General features: G+C 37.7%; 1 long non-coding RNA gene across 1 annotated transcript in view; it reads right to left on the bottom strand.

Annotated features, from left to right (window-relative positions):
* LOC139076495 (uncharacterized) overlaps positions 1 to 16,820 on the bottom strand; it is a 70,213-nt gene that overhangs the window by 28,149 nt on the left and 25,244 nt on the right. Inside the window, exon 2 of the long non-coding RNA XR_011528188.1 lies at positions 12,612 to 12,681. This is a non-coding gene — a long non-coding RNA (uncharacterized lncRNA). The remainder of the gene's footprint in view (positions 1 to 12,611; positions 12,682 to 16,820) is intronic.

The raw sequence follows: 16,820 nt of genomic DNA, 5'->3' as shown, positions 1-16,820 counted from the left end.
TCTAGATTTTCAAAAGGAAAAGAGAAGCCTCAATTAATTTTCCTTGATTTAGCTTCTGGTTGTGCTATGTGGGACACCACCTCAGTGTGGCTTGATGAGTGGTGCCATGTCCATTCCCAGGATCCAAATCAGCCAAACCCTGGGCTGCTGAAATGGAGTACATGAACTTAATCACTCAGCCAAGGGGCAGGCCCCTCCACTGAAGTCTTGAATCACTCAAAGTCATCCATGAGAGTTGGAATCAACTTCTTCAAAACGACATTCAGATGTCTTCCCATAATAATGGCACCTAGAATGATGAATCCTTTCCAGAAGATTTTCAATTTGCTTTGACTAGACCCATCAGAGGAATCATTATCTATAGCAGCTAAAGCCTTACAAAATGTATTTCTTAAATAATCAGACTTGAAAGTCAAAATTACTCCTTGCCCCATGGGCTGAGGAATGGCTGTTGTGTTAGCAGGTATGAAAACAGCATTAATCTTGTTGTCCATCTCCATCAGAGCTCTTGGGTGACCAGGTGCATTGTCAATGAGCAGTATAATTTGGAAAGGAATCTTTTTTCCTGAAGAGTAGGTCTCAACAGAGGGCTTAAAATATTCAGTAGGACATGCTGTAAACATATCTGCCCTCATCCAGGCTTTGTTGTCCCATTTCTAGATCACCAGGCAGAGTAGATTTAGCATAATTCTTGAGGGCCTTAGGATTTTCAGAATGGTAAATGAGCACTGGCTTCAACTTAAGGTCACCAGCTGCATTAGTCCCTAACAAGAGAGTCAGCCTGTCCTTTGCAGTTTTGAAGCCAGGCATTGACTTCTCCCCTCTAGCTATGAAAGTCCTAGATGGCATAGTCTTTCATTATGAGACTATTTTGTCTACACTGAAAATCTATTAAGTGTAGCCACCTTCATTAATTATCTTAGCTGGAGCTTCTGGATAACTTGCTGCAGCTTCTCCATCAGCACTTGCTCCCTCACGTTATGGAGATGGCTTCTTTCCTTAAACCTCATGAACCAACCTCTGCTAACTTCAAATGTTTCTTCTGCAGCTTCCTCACCTCTCTCAGCCTTCACAGAACTGAAGAGAGTTAGGAGTGGCTTGCTCTGGATTAGGCCATGGCTTGAATGTCATGCTGGTTTGATCTTCTATCCAGACCACTAACACTTTCTCCTCATCAGCAATAAGGCTGTCTCACTTTCTTATCATTCGTGTGCTCACTGGAGTAGCACTTTTAATTTCCTTCAAGAACTTTTCCTTTGCATTCACAACTTGGCTGTTTTGCACAAGAGACCCAGCTTTCGACATATCTCGGCTTTTGACAGGCCTTCCTCACTAAGCTTAATCATTTCAACTTTTGATTTAAAGTGACAGACATTTGACTCTTCCTCTCTTTTAGAAACGTAGGTTATTATTTCCTTTCACTTAGGGTATTAACTGACCTAATTTCCATATTGTTGTGTCTCAGGGAATAGGGAGGCCTGAGGAGAGGGAGGGAGACAGGAATGGCCAGTCAGTGGAGCAGTCAGAACACACAACTTTATTGATTAAGTTTGCCATCTAGTATGGGCATAGCTCATGTGACCCTAAAACAATTACAATAGTAACATCAAAGATCACTGATCACAGATCACCATAACAAATATAATAATAATGAAAAAGTTTAAAATAGTGCAAGAATTACTGAAATGTGACACAGAGACATGAAGTGAGGAAATGTTGTTGGAAAAATGGTGCCAATAGATTTGCTTGTCACACAATTGCCACAAAACTTCAATTTGTAAAAAATGCAATATCTGTGAAGTACAATAAAATGAGGTATGCCTGTATTCCCTGGTGACACTGGAAAACCTTGTGATAAAATGTTAAGTGAGGGGCCGGCCTGGTGGCGCAGCAGTTAAGTGCACACATTCTGCTTCTCGGCTGCCCTGGGTTCACCGGTTTGGATCCTGGGTGCAGACATGGCATCGCTTGGCAAACGCCATGCTGTGGTAGGCGTCCCACATATAAAGTAGAGGAAGACGGGCATGGATGTTAGCTCAGGGCCAGTCTTCCTCAGCAAAAAGAGGAGGATTGGCAGCAGTTAGCTCAGGGCTAATCTTCCTCCAAAAAAAAAAAAATTGTTAAGTGAATGAAGCCACATACAACACTGTAAAAGTAGTCTGACTTCAAATATCTTTTAAAAGACCAGAGAAAGTCATGGAAGGAAATGTGTTCACATGTAAAATAGCGAACAGTAAGATTCTTTTTTGTTTTGTTTTCATTACTTTTTTCCCAACTCATTTTCGATGGGCACAAAGAATTTTCAACACCAGAAAATAATAACAGTTAATTTTTAAAAATTAGATGACTATTAAAAAAGGGGTGAGACCCTGAGGTAACCAGCTCTACAGATCCATGTCTCAGGGAAAGCTGTAGCTGCATAGCGCCTGTTTTAGCAGCTCTGGCTTCACTCCCCTTGGATCATATGAGCTGCCACACTTTTCCTAGCAATTGACCATGCTGCCATTTTCACTATATGGAGAAATAGCTGAGAGAAATTTGGAACGAGGGTCTCAGCAAAGAGTTGCTATTTCGTGCTGGGGGCAAGCACAGGCTCAATTCTGAGGCTGGATCTGAGAGATCTTTTCTCACAGTTTTGGACAATGAGAGACTCCTGAAACAGAGCTGCTTATTTTTCTAAACTAAATTAATTTGTTATGAGAGACATTACAGAATCTGTCACAGACCCAAGGAGGAGGCTTCAAACGAGATCTTTACTTACTGATTTGCTAAATGCACTTGTACAATATATCTAATCTCTTTCTGCTTCAGTGTTTCTCGATCTCTGAAATGAGAGGGGTGAGGAAAAGGACAGTAGGAGGGGGGAAAGCATTCAGCAGTCCACAGGCAGACAGCCCTCAAATCCAGGTCCTGTTCATATCACCTCAAGTTCTGTTTGGTAATTGATCCTGTCAGCAACGCTTCACAAAGGGTAGGAAGGATTGGAGATGAAGAAAAGTGTAAGAATCTTTTCAAGAAAAATAATGTTTGATGAAGGCTAATGAGGAAAAAAATGATACATCTGGTGTATGGAGACATAGGTTTCTGATATCATGTCAGCAATGTGTACATTAGGACATGGCAGTCCAAGGGGGACTTGGGCCAAGGAAGAGCAGAAATAGGGCAAGGGACACAACATGATGGCAGTTCCCCAATTCCTAGTGTCTTTCCAGGGGAACATTCACAAAATATATAATAAATTAAATTCTCTACTTCACTTCATTTGAATTAATGTCACTTTAAAATTTGTTGATGTCCTTTCATTTTCCTGGCAGCCACATATTCAGATCTGTAATATATGCAGAATTCCAGGATGTGCAGAATCCAAGCAGACAGAGGAGATTCCTCTCCCACAATAGACAAAATTAGAGTTCACTCACAAGATTGAAGGAAATAAATGAGTTCTTAACATATTATCAGTAAGTATAGTCAGCCCATTTGCAAGGTAATAAGTGAACTTCCACAAACCGAAGAAACAATGTTTTCACATCTCCACAGAGCAGTGCTTCCTTCTTTGTGACACAGTAAATGAACCAGCACTCAACAGCTGAAAAATCACACAAATACACATACATATACGTATGCATGTGCTCTTTTCCCAGACATCAGCATAGCCAAAATACCAGTAACTCCTATGAAAACTGAATGATGCCCAACTATAAACTGACTTGTCACACAAGATTGAGGAAGACAAAACAGATAGCTTCCTTTTTTTCCAACTCTGGAGAAAGCTGGAAAAATAGATAGATAGACAGATAGGTTATAGTTAAATAGATAGATAATAAATAAATGATAGATCGACAGATAGATGGATTCATACATGCATACATATATTAACTATTTCAGTTGCAGCAAACTAGTGACCTTGAGACTTTTTTTCTCATTTTTAGACCTATGAAACTAAAAAGACACATTACCTGCCTCCCAACATACCTAAAATACAATGATGTGACAGGCGTAAGATAACAGCTATCCACATTCATGTTCAAAAAGAGGGAAAATGGAAGGAAAACAAAGTCACTAATCCATAGCTCTGAAATCCAGCTGGGCAAATGTTGGGAGTTTATTTATCAAGTTTTGAGGCCTAAAAATAACTTTGGTATGAAGCACTCTCTCTTCTTTTCTCACGGTTTTTATTTTATATATAATATAATATGAATCCCCTCTCTGGGCTTTTGGTTCCTCTTCTTTTTCAAGAAAAGTAACATCTGTCTTCAACTGAGTAGTTGTATCAGCCTGCTTCCTGCTATGGAATTTTGGGGACCTGACAGCCTGCTCTCATTTTGTAGTCTCTCTGTCCATTTTAGTCCAAGTTGACAGTGTTCTGTTGAAACAATTTTCTCAAGAACTTTATAGATCTCCTGTGCATTTCAATGGGGTTCACTCTATTAGAGAAAAACTATATCCACAGATCCTGATGAGACAAACCCTTCTCTTCCTTAGCCTCTGAGATGGTTGAGGAGTAAACACCCTTAAGCCTCTCAGTGGCCCCCTGGTTTGAGTGAGAGAGTCTGTGAGGCACACCCTTAATCTCTTGAAAGAGTCCTTACTGTGACTGAATACTCTGTGCTTTTGATCTTTCTGAATTTTAGCAAAAGGTTGTAACCTCCCACCCTCAGCCTTTTCTCTAAAGTATGCTTTCCTGACACTGCTGGGAAGCTATAACTTAATTTAATAATTTGTCATGAGGCAGGCTGAGAATTTTCATGATCATCGTCTTGTTTCTTTGTTTCAGTTCTTCCTTCAGTCTCTCTCTTCTCTCACCTTTCACTATAAACAGGAAGAAGAAACCAGGTGGTTCCTTCAACACCTTGGTTGGAAAGATCCTTATCTCTCTAACCAAGCTCATCACTTACAAGTTCTGCTTTGCACGTAACTGCAAGAGACACTTACGCTAAGCTTTCTGCACTACATATCAAGGATCCTCCTTCCTCCAGTTTCACTGAGCCTTCACTGAGCAGTCATCAAATCCAGATTTTTACTATCTAGTCAAGGAAATTTAGGCTTTCTCTATTATGATCCTCAAAATTCTTCCAGCCTGCACCCATTCTCTGTTATATTCCAGTTATTTGTACAGTAAAACTCTATTTCCAGGTACCAATGACATCAAATCTATTGATCTACATACAAAAACTGAAAACGTATAATCCATTTACAAAATAGAAAATTAAAGCCAGTTTTCTTTTTTTAAAAAAAAAAAAAAGATTGGCACCTGAGCTAACAACTGTTGCCCACCTTTTTTTTTCCTTCTTCTTATCCCCAAAGCCCCCCAGTACATAGCTGTATATATCGTAGTTGTGAGTGCCTATGGTTGTGGCATGTGGGACACTGCCTCAGCATGGCCTAATGAGCAGTGCCATGTCCATGCCCAGAATCCAAACCAGCGAAACCCTGGGCCTCCTGAAGCACAGTGTGCGAACTTAACCACTCGGCCACAGGGTTGGCCCCAAAGCTAGTTTTCTGAGTTGCCAAAGCAAAAGCAAATTCCTCAACTTATTAAAGTAGTGTGACTCCAAGAGAGTTTATATGTTATCTCCTAAAAGTAATTAAATAAGAATTAAATCACAAAAAATGAATAATTTTTTTATATTTTAGATAAAAATACATTACTAATCACTGCAAAGACCACGTGTGAGCCAATATCTTGCTCATCAATACATTAGAGGTAGGAAAAATCACATTGAAATCATGACAAAAACACATTAATATGGATGGTTTAGTGTAAGAAGTATGATCACTTGCTATCATGGATTTCAGTAAGATAGCATCTCCCAAAAGCATGAGAAAACTTGCACAGATGATAGCACAAATCCTAAAGGATATGGTGATCACAAAACAGGAGCCAAAAATTATAAATCAAGTGTCGGAGAGTTTATTCTAATGTGTGACCACACTTAGTATTACGCAAAAAAGTTTCCGAGCATCACTTTAAAAAGCACTGATAATGTTGATAATGTGTAATCGACAATCAATCCATTGTGACTTTGGCCAAACTTTCACCTCTCCTCCCAAATGATTATTTATTAGATACTTCTGGTGACAGAAGAAAATTAGACTATTGGTGGTGAGCACAATGCAGTCAGTACAGAAACTGATAAATAATAATGTACACTTGAAATTATACAGTGTTATAAACCACTACAACCTCAATAAAATAAGTGAAAAAAAATCAAACCTATTTGGCATTAATTAAGCCATGTTCACGACTTAGATTGCCATGTGACAGATAGTGCTTAACTGCACTAATCTATATATTTAAATCCTTACCAAAAGTCAGCTACTTCTGAGGAATGAATAACAGTTCGTTAAATTAACCATAGGTTCGGTTTCTAGCAGAGCTAGCACTCCCAGCCGAAGCACACCAACCCCATAATGCACAACTGTTTCAACTAAAGTAGTAAATTCTAACAAGAACTATTTTCAAAATATATCCTTCCGAGTACAATTAAGACAGTAGCTTAAAACTATAAATTCATCAGTGTTGTCAGACCTGCCATTCAAAATGTTCCAGTTAATCCATCATTAATTAGGTCCAAACTATTCATATTGCTACTAAAACGAGGTCATCATAAAATCCTTCTAACACATCATCAAAAACATTAAAAAGAAAACATGAAGGTGATATTGAGGTTGGCAATGCTGATAATGATCAAGATCTAGCCTTGATCCTTGTAAAATGTGTGTTTGGCTCGAATTCCACGTACTGTATTAAGCATTCATGCTGGATCTTTTCAAGCTGTATTTTAGAAGACTTGGAGTTAAATGAGGAAGTGGATGGTGAAGCTGCCAGGCTGTTTCAGTTACATTTTGTTTTTTCTTTAATAGGAACAGTAAAGATTTTTATTATTATCATTTCAAGTTGAATAAAGTCGTAATTTATTAATTTAACTATATATATTACATTATATGATTGCATCTAACACATAATTGATTCTAAGAAGCACTATTATATTATATAACACTAAGAAAAAAATGCTTCCAATCAAATTATGACACGCTTTTTTATCCCTTAGGATTTTTTATACTTATTGGAAGATCTCCTTAGATTTATCTAGATACAGACTTTTATTGCATGTTACTCTCGTGCATATATAAAAAGGAATATGTCAGCAAAATACAACAGTAAAGGTATTTCCAAACTACTTTACATTCAGAGGCTGCTCTTCTAAATCACATTTTGCTTGCATCTCTTTGATATCTACAATTTTCCACACAAGACTCCTTGACCACATGAAGACTGGTGGCATGCACATTCCTTAAAAGAACACTCTGCCATTTTCTCAAGAATTTTCTTCCATGATACTGACCCTTATACTGTAAATTTTCATGCTAACTTTCAAGACCTTAGCATAAGTTTCCAAGAGAGGGGTTTCAGACCAATTTTATGTAGGTAATTATAACTGCTTTATGTTTGCAACAATTTGTAAGATGTCTTCCCCTGTTAGAAGAACCCCAACTTCAGAGATGTTAAAATGTAAAAAAAATCTGTATCTTAGAATTGGTGAAATATGGAAAACACATTTTCTTATTTGGTACAATCATCACATATAGGAAACACATCAAAATTGGTCCCGAAGTGATATTTTTATAGCTATCTAACGAATGCTTTAAAATAAAGGAATATAACGGAAATAATGAAAGTTATGTCCTAAATACAATCCTCTGCCTGAAGGATTGCCAAGTTTTTCAGTTCATAAGAAGTTTCGTGTTTCAACTGAGACATATTTCAAATGTCAAGTAATAATGGCATGCTCACATGACTGTAAGCATTACAAATAAAGGAACAAATTTGCTCACAACATATGTTGCCAGTAACAATTTTGTCCCAGAAGTAAAACAGGCGAAATGTTAGGTATGCCCACATCCTGTGAAAAGACATTTGATTCCAAAGCTTTATATCAGATTTGAATTTCCATCAATGATATATTCATTCTTGAAAAACTTTTTAACAGGATAAAATAAACAGTGAATCTGCAAGCACTTTTCAATAATGGAAATAGTTTTACCCAAGAAATACTATTTTAAACTTATATTTATGATATTTAGTAACCAATCTTCTGATCAAGCTATCTCTATAAATCTACTGTTAGGACACTCAAGAACACTTCTCAATGCTAGTAATGCATAGGACTTTTTTAATATTTTACTTTACTCATCTCTTAGGCATATATTATAAATGTCAGAGCCAACAAACTACTTCTGCCTACAGCCTGTATTTGTAAATAAAGTTTTATTGGAACACAACCACGCCTATTTATTTACATATTGTCTATGTCTGCTTTCCCACTTCAAGAGCAGAGTTGTGTAGATGAACTAGAAACCGTATGCCCTGCAAAACCAAAAATATTTATTATGTAGCCATTTACAGGAAAAGTTTGCTGACAAGGTGACAGTTTGATGCTCCCCTTTGCACCCTACACACTACGGCTCACCTTCATGCCAACTTGTTTTCCACTTAAAAAATGAGAAAAATTAGACTTTCACTTAATAGTAATGTACTATTTCCCCACGGGGTAATACTTAGAAAAAAACCCTCAAATGTTCCTTAGAGTAGAAGGGGAGCTTAACCTCAATGCGGTTATAAAATTTCCCTGTGTTCACAAGTCAGACCAAGGACTATAAACACCACTTCCTTGCAATTCAATTGCCTTCCCACCCCACCCCAACCACCAATGTTACAGCTAAGATCTACCTGGTATATTTCTACTTGGTATATTCACTTCTATTACATTTTCAGGGGAGAATCTCACACGATGGTACTCGCGAATATCAAATACCCTTTTCAAGTGGATAAACCGAGCAACAGAGACAGAAATTTCCCGTGGCTCTTGTTTTGGTCTGCTCAGCCCTCATTATCTTCTTCTTGATACGTAGCCCACTCCCATTGCCTCAGGGTCAGGAATGGGATTGTGACTTAGGTTGGACTGATGTCCAAAGTAATTAGTCCAAGAGGAAGGAAATGCCCTAAGCCAGACAAATCACAGTTTTTTCCTGCATAATCTGGAATTTGAGAAGGAAGTAGTTTTTTTCAACTTTTTGATCTCAGAACTATAATTGAAGCTGAAAATTTCATTAGCCATTATTAAATTAATTAAACAAGGTGGCCATTAGACCAAGGTGGCTGCAGTGCCCAGCAGCCAACATAAGTAATTCAAAATCTAAGCCTATAAATGCCTCAAGTTTACCAAATGGAAACCTAAGGACAACCAATCACAGACAGCCAACTAGGCTTTAAGCTATAGTCAACCAATAATTGTCTTACTTTGCTCTTTCCTGTTCTCTAAAAATTCTCTTCCCTAGCTCCCACTGAAGGAGCACTCCTAACCACGGTTTGGCATTGCCCAATTCAAATCGACTTTTGCTCAAATAAACTCTTAATATTTTTAATATGCCTCAGGTTATCTTTCAATAGCATATTTCCAGCTGTGGTTCCAAGTGGCCCAGAAAAAAAATCAAGCCAAAGGGGAAGGAGAGAAGAGAATGAGAAAGAGAATCCCGACAAGGCCCTAGGTGCTTGATTCCAGTCACCCCTAAAGACACCTCACTCCTGCCCTTCCTATAATTGAGATAGAACAGCCAAGAAACGTCCGTCTTTCCCTTCAAGCAGCGCAAGCTGTATCACTTGCAACCAAGACTCCTGACTGACAGGGCCAGACAGTCTCCAGGGAAGGCAGCCAACGCCACCAATGTGGTGGATATCGATACCGCTACATCTTAAGGGCAGCAATGACAACAAAATTTGAAATAGCAACCCTGTTTTATTGTAGCTTTCCCTCTCTTCCTTTCTAGTGGTTTAGAAAACAAAAAAAAAGTTTGGAAAAAAGGAGGAAAAATATTAGCACAACAACAATTCTTAGCCCAATGGGCCATGCGGTAATTTAATCCACTATGCACTCTTCCAAGCTGGTTGACTATCACACAGCCCTTCTCCGCATTTACTTTTCCTATTCTTTCTGTCTCTGCTTCACTTCTCATAAAATTTTTATGTCCAAAATTTTAAAAAGTAATTTACATAAGACCTACTATAAACATTTAGCTTGAGTATCTAATTCATTTAGGCACCATTAGATATAAGAGAGTAAAACCTTCTCCAGCCTTGAGTAAGACAAAACTGTAAAGTGAGGCAAAATGTAATATACATAAGAACCAAACTTTTTTTTTTTAACTTGGCTGACCCTCCCTGCTGTGTGCATCTAGTGTTTTGCCTCTGAGAATAGAACTTATTAGCAACCCTAAAGTAAAAAAGACAGGATATTTTTCAACAAGGGCCGCTGCTTTGCCAAACATCCCAGAGTTTGTCTCCAAGGACTTGAAAAGAAAGGAAAGAATGAAGAACGGAAACCATAAAGCATGCAGCAGGGCTATCATCTAATTACTGCATGAATGGCACAGTTGTTTTGTCTGATTGCACCAAGCTAGTTATCCACTGCTAGCTTCATTGACAAAAAGGGAATCTACACAAATTATAGGGAAATTCAAGCACTAAAGGAATGTTTTGGTTCAGAGGTTTGCAATGACTATTGGCTTCGGTTTTTGGCAAAGTCTGTCTGTGCTGTATGAACTCGGCTGTGCTGGGTCAGCCTGAAGCATTCCCAAAAGCCTGGAAGAGGACAGACTTCCTTGTCATCTGTATCCCATCAATAAATTAAAGTGATGTTCTCCAGCTCGTGTTTGTTTCTTGGCAGGCTAATCTACAATCAGAAAAAGAAAAGCCTTTCATTTGTGGACTCCAGCTAAAGGAAGGAAGCTTTTGTATGCGGATTCACCGGAGACCAAAATATTAAAAAGTGGAAGAGGAAAACCATATGTTGCAGCTCTCCTAAGCGAGCTGCTTAAAGTTCTGGTTAAGGAAATGCTTGAGCTCATTATACAGAAAAGGAAATCTTTTGCTATGAGAAGAGGGTATGCTAATAGCAACACTGATGACTCTGAATGCTACAAACACTGACAATTTAAGTAATGCTCCATTTTCTCCTAGTTTTTATATCGGCAAAACCTAAAAATTAGATATTTCAAAGAAACTTGAACTGATGATACATTGCAGCAATAATGCTTTAAGATTTGCAGTTCTTTTAAGAAGAAAGTGAGGAATCCAATGGACTCAAAGTACAGGATAATATTCCCAAGCTCACAGCTCCCTTTCTCGCAGATAGTTGTAGCAAAGCTAGTTGATATTTTATAGCTGCAGCAATCAAATCCAGATTAAAGTGGGAGTGGGAAAAATCACTGCACTGATTATCTGAACCCTATTGCCTAGCGTATTAAATACTGTAATGTTAAGAACTCTTCGTATCTCTCTTGGTTCTCCAGGAGTTAACCTTGCCCTTGTATCATTTGTGGACAAGTACACTGATGAGGATCGAGTTGGCATGGTCCTTCAACTTTCTGTAAGAAAGTCTAGGGATCCCTTTTAGCTTAACTATGTTTGTGTTTGGTTTCCTTATTTATCTCTTTGAAGCAGCCAAGCAAGACATCCTCCTTTAACACCCATACCCTTTAAAGAATATGACTCTGGCACAATTTTTCAATATTTTATGACTTCATGTACCACCAGTTCCGCTTCTTATAGAAGGGAACTGATTTTGTTTTTCTGTTGTGGTGGCGTCACTTATAAAGACTAGCAGCAGATCAAATGCAAGGGGTCTGATTGGTAGGAATGCTTGATGAAAACTTGATAGAGGAGGTTCGTCAGACAGACGTGGATCTGGCTTTGGTTACTCAGCAGAGAACTGAATGTGCACTTATTTAGCTATCTAAGGCAAAGAGGACTAAATCAACAAGTCAGGAGATTTTGTCCCTAGTTCTGACCTTATCAAGTGGTGAACAACACAGTCTCCAGAGCCAGACCACCCGGCTTTGAATCCTGGCTCTGCCACTTAGCAGCTGTGTGACTTGGGCCATTTACTTCACCCCTCTGAGGCTCAGCTTCCTCATCTTAACATCAGGATAAACAATAATACTCACCTCATAGGGTTGTAACGTATCTGGCACATAATAACCACTATACAGTTGTTTGTTCAATAAAATAAATTATTCTGTCACTGACAACAAAGACCAAATCTTAGCCTTTCAAGGTTCAGTTTGTTTGTAAAAAAAAAAAAAGAGAGATAATAACTGGTGTTTCTTACATCATAGACGTCTCCACTGAGTTAATTATCTTGTCCTTTGCCCCATCCTGCTTCTAAATACAGGAAATACGGGCATGAAGCAATGGCACTCAATGTGGAATTTAAAGTGGTTGTAACAAAATCCTATCAGGAACTGCTTCAGACTGTGGACAGTTGAGTACTACTTCCCACTGAAGGGAGGTTTGTACCTGACTAAAAGAAAAACTTCGTTGGAAGACCAAAGAAGCTTTCTCTCTAAATGCCCGGAAGATACATCATTAGCCTCTCCTCTGGCAAATCAAGCAGAGGGGACAATGAAGAGCATTTCAAAGAGAATCTCTTATAGACACTAACATCAGATCAAGTGTGAGGAGTGGGGTTTGTGACTTCAGGCAGATGACTTCCTTTTGAAAGAAAATTGCTTTCTAATAAAAGAAATCATTGGTTTAGTTTTTTAAAAATTACCTTTCATCGCAATCTTCTGCTATTGGACATTTGGACAGCAATGAAGAGTTATTCTTCTTAGGAAATCTCCCTAAATAAGAAATAAACATATTTAATTTTTCTGCTAAACTCGTCTTTCTCCTGAACCTCAAATTCAAAAGAATTCTTAAAATATCTTCCAATTCAACCCATTTGAAACTCGACCCCCACAATAAGGCAAGTGCCCAGTATATGGTCCTTCCTCTAGAAATAGCAAACCATTTCATTTCTGGACAGCTCTGATTGTTATAAAAATCTTTCACACCATTAATAGTTAAAAATTTGGCAAAAAAACAAAATGTAGAGATATACCTCACATTATGCACAAAAATATTTTCTGTTGGATCAATGCGTATATTGCCTTTTATAAATCTAATAAAATAATAGAAAACTAAAAGAGAAATTGATATTTACTGGGTCTTAGGAAAAGTGATGACTTTTTTTTTTTTTTGGAGGAAGCTTAGCCCTGAGCTAACATGTGCTGCCAATCCTCCTCTTTTTACTGAGGAAGGCTGGCCCTGAGCTAACATCCGTGCCCATCTTCCTCTGCTTTATATGTGGGACGCCTACCACAGCATGGCTTGACAAGTGGTGCCATGTCCTCATCCGGGATCTGAACCAGCAAACCCCAGGCTGCCGAAGTGGAACGTGCGCACTTAACCGCTGCACCACTGGGCCCACCCGGAAAAGTGATGACTTTTAAAGGTTAAAATGTAATAGAAACAACAAAATAAAATAACAGACAACTACACAGAAACTTAAACTTTTTAGGGAACAACCAAAACTAAAATGAAAAGGCAGTTAATTGACCAAAAATATGGATGAGCAATTAACATAAAAGGAAATATAATGAGTAAGTAAATAAAATATTAAAGTCTTCACCAGTGACAAAAAATGCAATATTTTAAAACAATAAGATATCATGTTATAACTAATAATAATTTTTACCTTTAAAATTATATAATAGGTTTTGATTAGTAATAATTATTAATTATCACCTTTAAAATTAGGTAATGCAATGCTGACAAAATATACACACACAGTGTTGTTGGCAGCATAAATTATATAATCCTTTGGAGAGCAATTTGCCAATACACAGTAAAAACAATTATATTCATTATTCTACCAAATAACTCCTCCTTGTGGGAATTTCGTTCTATGTAAAAAATCGAGAGAAAAAAGGACCTATCTGTATTGATATACTCATAGTAGTATTATGCAAAAATGGTAAAATATTAAAAACTACTTAGTGTCCAATCGTATATCCCCTCAAAAGAATACTTGAAAGCCATTTTAGAAAGATGAGTATGGGGACTATGTAGCAATATTTTAAAAATGCTTATGTTACTGATGAAATGAAAAACAGCTAATTTAAAATTGCAGCCACATAAAAAATATAAATGTACAAAAAATGATAAGAGGAAATGATTAAAATATTCCAATAACTGCATTAAGGTGATGGGATTATTGGTGATTGTTTTCTTCTTCCTTTAAATTTCTTTGCTACTGTTACATGATTTTTGGTAATACTGAATAGAAAGCCATCCCCCTAGCTGATGATAGTCAGGATCTCTACCTGGTGGAGACGGATTGAGGATGGGAAGATGTGGAGGTGGGAGACAGAGACCCGCCCCTTGTTCTTACTATCCCTGAGGACAGTCCTAATATTTCTCTACCTATGGTTTGCATGTGCATGCCAGTAAATTGTCCATATTTGTCCTTAAGCTACTTTCTGTGCCTTGCCTCCAAGCAATTGATTACCATAAATGCTCCCAACCTAAATATCGGGTTCATGGTTCTCCAATAATAATGCCTCTTGTCTTTACCCCTTTCTCTGATTACTACGCTTCTTCTAGGTCCTTATCTCCTTAGCTCTGAATTAGGACAGTTGCCTCTCCACCTATCTCCACGTCTTTGATCGTTCCCCATCTTTGCTCTGCATATTACCACCAGTTTTATTGTCCAAAAGCAATCTTCATTATTACTTCCTGCCAAAACACTTTAAAATGTCTCCCATTTACCCACTAAGTTAGGTCTGAACTTTTCCATCAAGTCTTTTCATAGAAGACCAACATTCCATAAAGCCTGTCAGTATTTTCCAACCCTGACCATGAAAACTTCTCTCTAGTTAGGTTTGTCTTCTTAATGAACTCTACTTCAACTCCTGATGATCTCTCTTTCTCTCTTACACACACACACACACACACACACACACACACTTACACTCAATTTTTACTCTGTCTTTTTACCCTTGTCCTTGCCTGAAATACCCTCTTCTCTCCTCTCTGTGTGCCTTGGTCTTTTTTTTCCTTATTACCTTGGTCTGACTCTTTTATGAATTCCTACATCATCTTTAATTAGCACGTTTTTATATACTGTCATCTTTTTGGAAATTAAAACTCATTTTCTCTATTTCATAAATAGCTCTTAGAATCTCATATTAGCCTACAAACCTTACAGGTGAATAAATTATAGTTTTATAGAGAGTGCTGGATTCTGGTAGTTTGGAGTCATATTATATACACATTAGAAACCACAAGAAAAAGAGAGAGTATTTCTTTTTTGCTGAAGTTCAGGATCTTAAAAACTAAGGTAAACTTCTGGAACTTTTCCAATCAGTTTTTAGTACTCTCCTTTAACATTCTGGAGATCATCTCTTTAGAAACTCACTGTTTACTTGTCGCTTATGTCTCCCTCCCTACCACTGAAGCCACCCACTCAAGTCTGCCCTCTGAAAATTCCTAATTTTTCAGGTCTGAGTTGTTACTGGGAAAGCAATCAGGTCCGATATGCAAAATAAATTTATTTCACATCAAAATACTTTCCACCTGCCGAAATCTCTACATCAATGAAGGGTACCACTCATTTATTCCGGCCAGACATCTAGGACTTATCTTTGCTCTTCCAGCTCCCTCATCTCTCTTATGCAATTGGTCAAGATCTACAGAAATTAACTAATCTCTCTTTTATACCTGAACTATACTCAAATATCAGCAAAATAACATAAAAGAGGAGTCTGCAGAAAAATTTAGTACTAAAATAACACTATTACAGAGCTAAAATAATTAGAAACAGAAATAGAATAAGCATACTAAAATATAATTTCCAACATTAAGGAAAGTTCTGAAAAAACAATCATGAATGAATACAATAAAACAAACAGATCAAAGCAATTAGAGAAAAGAACATAAATACTAATGATAAAGACCTTCCAACATCAGGCTAACTGGAATTTCTGTAATAGAAAACCCAGCTGTTGAATTTTTGGAGAGAAACCTGTTTAATCATTCCCATCTGAAAAAATTCAGAAATAATGTAGGTCAGTGAGAAAGAATCAAAACATGACCAAGATTGTTGATAAAGGCTAAGTATGTAGCTTATTTGTGCAGCTAAATAGACCTGCTATCTGAATCACAGTATTTGGATGCTTACCTTATCCATTAGGCAATGCTGATCAGGGCAGACCTTTTCACCTGAGAGATGAGAAGGTAGGGTACCTAAGCAAGTGGAGCACGGCGAAGCAGAGGTGAACGGACTGCTCCCTGAAGGCTGCACACTCCCATGAGGAAGAGGGGTAGCACTAACTTCAGCATCCACAATTTATTTTTCCAAAAGTATCAATGATAAATCATGCTAAGTTCTCGGGATAGAGTGAGTGAAGAGGTGGACAGAGACTATGAGTTACACTAATTGAACACACTTTATAAGAGGGCTGGGGCCCACTCTCAGAGAAAGGGCTCTCAAAATGTCTATCTAGTGGGATTTGAGAATTCCTCTACTGTGTGTCTTCCAGTGGTCCCCTTTCTGAGTGGGGAAGTTTATTGCAGTTACCCTATCCCAATACCAGCATTGTATATTGGACATGTAAAGAAGAGAAAATTTATTACTTTAACCTTAAAATCTCTGAACCAAAAATCACCATTTCTAGACCTGCTGTAGAGACTATGACACATCACTCGATATTCTAGACTTTGCATTTGGTGTCATTACCTTATGCGGCTTTTTGGTTGTTTTCCTTGGGGTGAGAGTAAGTGTATTTTGCACATAAAAAGGAAACTAAATCAAATATTTTGTCTCATAGAACAACTGTGGAAGATATTAGAATATGTTCTGCTTCCCCTCTCCTTCCAGGCAAACAGACGGATTGTATTTCCTTCTCCAATGTGACTTGCTTAGACCAGTAAAATGAGA

Source organism: Equus przewalskii, chromosome 16, assembly GCF_037783145.1.
Source record: "Equus przewalskii isolate Varuska chromosome 16, EquPr2, whole genome shotgun sequence".
Lineage (NCBI taxonomy): Eukaryota > Metazoa > Chordata > Mammalia > Perissodactyla > Equidae > Equus > Equus przewalskii.
This window is presented reverse-complemented; position numbering and strand designations above follow the sequence as displayed.